Source organism: Sciurus vulgaris, assembly GCF_902686455.1.
Source record: "Sciurus vulgaris genome assembly, chromosome: 11".
Lineage (NCBI taxonomy): Eukaryota > Metazoa > Chordata > Mammalia > Rodentia > Sciuridae > Sciurus > Sciurus vulgaris.
In genome coordinates this window covers 28,368,291-28,374,241 of record NC_136472.1, presented here as the reverse complement: position 1 = coordinate 28,374,241, position 5,951 = coordinate 28,368,291, and positions in this window count along the sequence as shown.

The window sequence follows — 5,951 nt, the reverse complement described above, 5'->3', positions numbered from 1 at the left end:
TGGCCACTTGCCTACTCCCTGGGCAAGCAGCGGTTTAAGCTAGAGGAGTCTGACCCACGCTCTTTCGGTCATTTAACTACCAGTATACCTCGCAAGGGAGTTTTCAAATATGTGCGTGAGCTGTTAAAACTTCTGTTCATGTTTCTACATCTGGTTTGTATGTTTTATATGCAGAGATCCTATAAGGTGGATGCAGGCCACCCTGGGGAGGGAGGAGGATCTGGACGATGCGTTTGCGCTCAGCTGTCTTCTCCCCGCCGGTGCAGGGTGTTGAGCTGGGGCCGCAGCGAGGCCCCGAGCCCTTGGCCTGTGTGGCTGAGACATGCCAACACCGGTGGCTTCCTTCCTTCTTGGTGTATCTGGTCTCTGCGGCCTGGTGCCACCGTATGGAGAACCACAGTGGAAACGTCAGCAACACTGAACGTCGCCGCCCCTTCCTGGTCCTGCCAGTCCTTTTCCTCACAGATCCTTCCTCTCACCCATGGTCTTGGTGCTAAGATAACTTTAGAATCATTGCTGCTAGTCAATAGCTTTTCATTATAAATATCTATATATATATATATATATTATATATTATTTTTGAAATGTTTTTGTTTGTTTTCAATGGTGATGTATGTAGCATGTTAAAACAAAAAACCAGAAAACAAAACTGGGTTCCTCCAACTGTCCCACTGCCAGGCCTCCTATGCTGCCTTCTTCAACAATCAATGCACCCCCGCCTGGTGACCTCCACCCCGCCCCCAACGCGCACGCGCCTCCCCACCCTCCTCTGAGCAAGGACAGAGCAGGAAAGGCCCAAAGCCCCTTTGGATGCTTGAAATTCCCAGCCTGGTTCCACCTGCCTGCCCTGAGCTGGACCCCTAACTGGGTAACCCCTAACTGGGGTCACTGTCAAGGCCCAGTGGGATTCTGTTGCAAAGCACAAGGTCCCTCGTTCCCCACTCCTGCCTGAGGACTTCTGGTCCCCTCGGGCACACAGACCACTGTCTGGGGAATGTCACCAAACATGGCAGAGACCGAGGTGGCGAGAGCAGGGCTGGTTGGCAAGGTGGCCTCAGGCACGGGGCAGGAATAGTGGGGGGGCTCCTCTCCTCTCGCCAACAGTGGCCTTACCCCTCCTTCCCCTCTGAGCTTCCTCGCCCGCTGCTCGGGGACCCTCTCAGGGAGGGTCAGACCACTCCTGTGAAAACAGGAGACAACCAGTGTCTGTCTGAGCCCTCGTCAGGGTGGCGGCTGTTTCCCTGCAAGGGCCCGCGGCCAAGATGAATGAGCTCCACTCTTCAGCTCGGGATGAGATCCCTCCAGCGCTGGGCAGTGCCTACCCTCAATCTGCTGAGAGAGCCAGAAGCAGTGACCAGGCTCGCTGCCGCTGGCAGTACTTGGCCCTAGGAGGTCACACCCTGCAGTGGCTTGGGGCTCTGAGCAGCTGGACTCCTAGGTGGTCTTAAGTCCTTCAGGGGCCCCTCAAACTCGGGCGCTCGCAGCTTCTGCCACTTCAGCTAAGCCTGGACTGTGGCAGACACTCTAGGCTCTGTGCCTCAGGACGGGGGGAACAGGGAACGACTTGGGAACATGCCACTGCAATCTGCACGGGGTCTTTTCTCAGTCTGGGGGCTCCCTGGGAGGCTCAGGGAACGCCGCTTGAGATTAGTGTGGCTTCTGTCCTAGCCTGTCCCCTTCTCTCCTCCTTGAGAAGGGCTCAGTGGAGGGGACGCTCAGGGTCTGGTGCAGGGAGCCACATGCTTTACTAGCTCAAAACCTTGACTAGGTATGAAAACTGTGGACAGGCGGCCCCGGCCTCCCAGATGTGGTGACTGCAGACGAGACGGGGCCCTTTAACTCAGCACTGGCTCAGGAGTGACCTCCATAGACATAGAAGGAAGTGTGTGTCTAGAGCTGAGACTTGTCCTCCCTGGGTGGCCAGTTGGAGGTTTTCTTTGGCTCATGAAGAGGGTGGACAGTGAGGTCAAGACTGAGGCCCAGGTTGGTGACCCAATGTGCCAGGTAGTTGCACTGCACAGCCTGGGGCCACAGCTCCCGGGATTTAAAGGATCTGCTCTTCCTTAGTGTCTGTGAAACAGGCCCTGCCCGCAACTCCTGCCAGGTCAGAGAGCCCAGGCAGCGCTGCCTGCTGGAACAGGAGAGCCCACCGGAAGCAGCAGCCTTTTGGCCCCCTTTCTTTTTATTTTTTAATGACTGCCTGCGACACCTTGTGGTGCTGGGCACATCCTTGTTTCTCCAGCCTCATTGGGAATGAGAGCAGGATCAAGCTCCGGGACCTGGCTGGCCAAGTTCAGTGCTGAGTCCTTGAGTCTGTGGTGCTTGGGGGTCTCTGCCCTCTGCCCCGCCCCATGTTTCCACGTCCACTTGTCTTGCTGAGGCCCCTCTTCTCGACTTGCTTGTGCGAGCCCTTTAATTTGGAGAAAGGACTTTGTAATTACTGAGAGCAATGTTGAAATATTTTCCATTTATTTGGAGGCGACACCAAGAAGTAATGGGGGAAACCTGGAGAAGGCCGAACACGGTTGTGGAGAGGAGGAAATGGACACAGATTTGGCCCAGCCTGGCCTCAGGCTGGCACCCTGATGGGACTCCAGGGGTAGCCCAGTGGAGACCCACCCTCTTCCATTTTCCTCCTGCTGCTCTAGGCATGGGGCTTCTGTCTCGAGATGTGCTTTTGGCTCATGGTCTTATGGGTTCACTTCCCAAATGGAATTTGTGCTTCTTGGACCATGCATCCCATTTTGGCAGAAGGCCAAAAGTCTCACTAGCACTGAGGCACGCCCTCAGGTCCCTTTAAGAAGCAGCCTAGCCGGGCTGGACTGGGATGGCCAAAGCAGGCAGGCCAGGCCTCTGAGGCAAGAAAGGAGGGTGCCCGAGGCAGTGGAGTTCAGACACCTTACTGGGTTCTAGAAGGTTTGTCAAGAGATGAGCAAAGCCCTTTTCCTGCTTGGAAGGAGGCCCTTCTCTTGCCCTCGTTGGTCGGGGCGCCTCAGTTGAGTGGATGAAGCTGTGATTTCAAGGAGCCTTTGAGGTCAGCTTTGCATGTAAGCCAGAGGAAGAAAAAGTGCCCTTTGGGGAGAAAAATGGTACGGCCCTCCTCTTCCAGCTGGCACTCTCTCCCCTCCATCCCTTTAAGTGGTATCGCCCTGGAAATACCTATGCAATCCAGCCTCCCAGGAGGCCTGCATGGAAGGGGGTGTGTGCGGTGTACAATACTGTGTTACAACATGTACATTGTATATATGGACAGTTACAGGGCGTCTACACAGAGTAAGATTAAATCACGTCTATATAGCTATAAATAATATCCTATATATTTATACATTTCTATGTTTTAAATAGATATAAAAATAGAGTCTATCGAGCTGGAAAAGCAACGGGGAAGCCTGTCGCTGTGTTGTGCCAAGGGAGAGGCAGGTCCCTGGAGGAGGGTGGCGGGTAATCTCAGTGGGCAGCGTTTGCTGGCCCTGGGGCCCTTGGTCCGAGTTTGGAAGGAGACACCACCCCCTGAGCTCCAGCTGGTGTGCCCCTACCCCCCCCCCACCACAAGCCTGCGCTTAGGTGGTCACTGATGCTTGGCAATAGGGTGTGGTCGCTGACCCTGTTGGAGGGACCACTGCACAAACTCCCCACGACCCTCCCTCACCAGGAGTGGGCACCGTGGGCAGCAATAGGAAAGGTGCAGGGCGCTCAGGAGAAGTGCTGCCGCCGGCGGCCTCTGCTGCCCCCTAGAGGCCAGGCTCTGAAGAGCAGCCGTCGGGAGCGTCTGGCCGCGTCTGGCCCCGCGTCTGCAGGGAAGCAGGAGGTGGCGTGGGTGGCGCAGCATCTCCAGGCAGGCTACCCTCCACCCCGAGGCTTTCTGGCCAGAGCGGAGGGCTCTGCCAACAGGGAACGGCGGGAGAGACGCAGCCACACTCTCATTAGTGCAGTGGCCACTGGAGTTCAGAAGCAGGGCTCGGTCCCGCCCGCTCTGCGCAGCTGCCCCCGCCCGCTGTACTCAGGACGACGCGGTCCCCTCCTCCTGCACCGAGCGCGCCCCTCCCCGCCGCGGTAACAGGCGGGCTTCTTCGTTCACACACACTGTTCTGCTTCTATGGCTCAAGGCAGAGGCTGAGCGGGGACCCAGGCCCATGCACTTTCTGTGGGCAGGGTGCCGCTCTCAGCTTGTCCCCAGCTCCCACCAGGAGTTGGGTAGGGGCATCAGGGAACCAGAGGGGCCCTGGTGCACCCGGCAGCTTGGCGGAGATTCCTGTGACTGCGACCGGCGTCAGGAGCCCTTTGCTTCCAGTTCGCCCTCGAGTGGGGGGAGGGGCTGGTGGCGTGTCTGTCCCTCTCCAGACCGGCCTCTGCCTCCGGGCCCCACACAGGCACCTCCTTCCGACCACGCCCCGCTGGCCGCGCCCACTCTTCCTCACCACCCCACCAGCATACCTCAGTCTCCAGCAGAGCCACCCTGGACCTCGGCCAGGCCCGGGGCTGCCCTGCCAGTGCCCACGCCTTGAGGCACACTAGCTGCCAACCGGGTCTCAGAACCCTCTCCAGTGCCTGGCCCAGAGAGTCCAGGCCTGGCCCGAGCCGTCCTCCCTCTCCAGTGGGTCCACCCACGGCCAGGGAATGGGCATCCCCGGTAGCAATCCCACAATGCACTGTACCTCAGAGAGAGAGAGAGCGGGCCACGGGGCATCAAGGGGACCAGCCTCCGCACGGAGGAGGACAGCCGGTGACAATACTGCTCACAGGAGACGGAGGCCAGGCCGCCCTCGGGCCCCCTGGGTCTTCGCTTTCCTCTGGGGAAGAACCAGCAGCCCCAGCATCTGATTCCGTCTGTTTCAGCCCCTCTCTCTCCTCCTCTCCACCCCACGCTGCTGAACCGATGTCATTTCAATCCCAGAGGAAACGTAAAGTGGGGTGGGGGAGATATCTAGGAGTCTATTATCACATACATATTAATATGTTAATACTTTCTTTCTTTAAAAAAAACCCTCTCGATGTTATTATTCGCAGACTATGCTTTATAGTACCTGTGTGCCAGGGCCTAGAACACTGGATACAAATAGAGCTACGTTGGTTTCTCAGAATATGTATGCAGAAACTTTCCTTTTGTCATATTATCCTTGTAATGTAAGATGATTGTTAATAAAAGCACTTAAATTTACTCATGAAGGCCGCATCCCAGCCTCCCTGCCTCCACTCAGTCTTCTGTATAATTGGGAACGGTCCCCATCATAAGGGCTCAGGTGTCCATGAGGAAGCCTGCCTGCTGCCAGGTTGGAAGGAACTAGACGAGGCCTCCTCAGCGCCTTTGGACAGTAAGTCACTCTCTGCCACTGGAGTTCACCTCTAGCAGGTAACCTGCCTGCCTCTCCCACTGGTGAGGCCAAAGGAGATGTGACCAAAACCACTTAAAACACATACATTCATGGCACACGAGACGCTCTGAGGAGACACATAGGTAATCGTGCAGATAAACGTGACCAGTTTGCCCTCCTAGGCCTGCGTGATTCTCCACCGCAGGCCTGGTCCTGGGGGAGGGGTCTCTCCTCAGACATGTGCCTCCGGGGTGGCACGGGCGTGGGGGTGGGTGACGGGTGGTGTTCCACCCAGAGGCTTTTAGGGGAGGGTGGGCGTAAACCCAGTGAAGACACAGGCTCTGTGCTTCCAGTTGTCCTCTGGGGACCCTGGACCCTCCTGTTCCGGCTCCGCCTCCCGCCTGTCAGAGGCCTTCCCTCCTCTCCCTCCTCTCCCTCCTCTCCCTCCTCTCCCTCCTCTGCCTCCTCTCCCTCCTCTCCCTGCTCTCCCTCCTCTCCCTCCTCTGCCTCCTCTCTCTCTTCTCCCTCCTCTCCCTCCTCTGCCTCCTCTCCCTCCTCTCCCTCCTCTGCCTCCTCTCCCTCCTCTCCCTCCTCTCCCTCCTCTGCCTCCTCTCCCTCCTCTGCCCTCCTCCTCTGGCC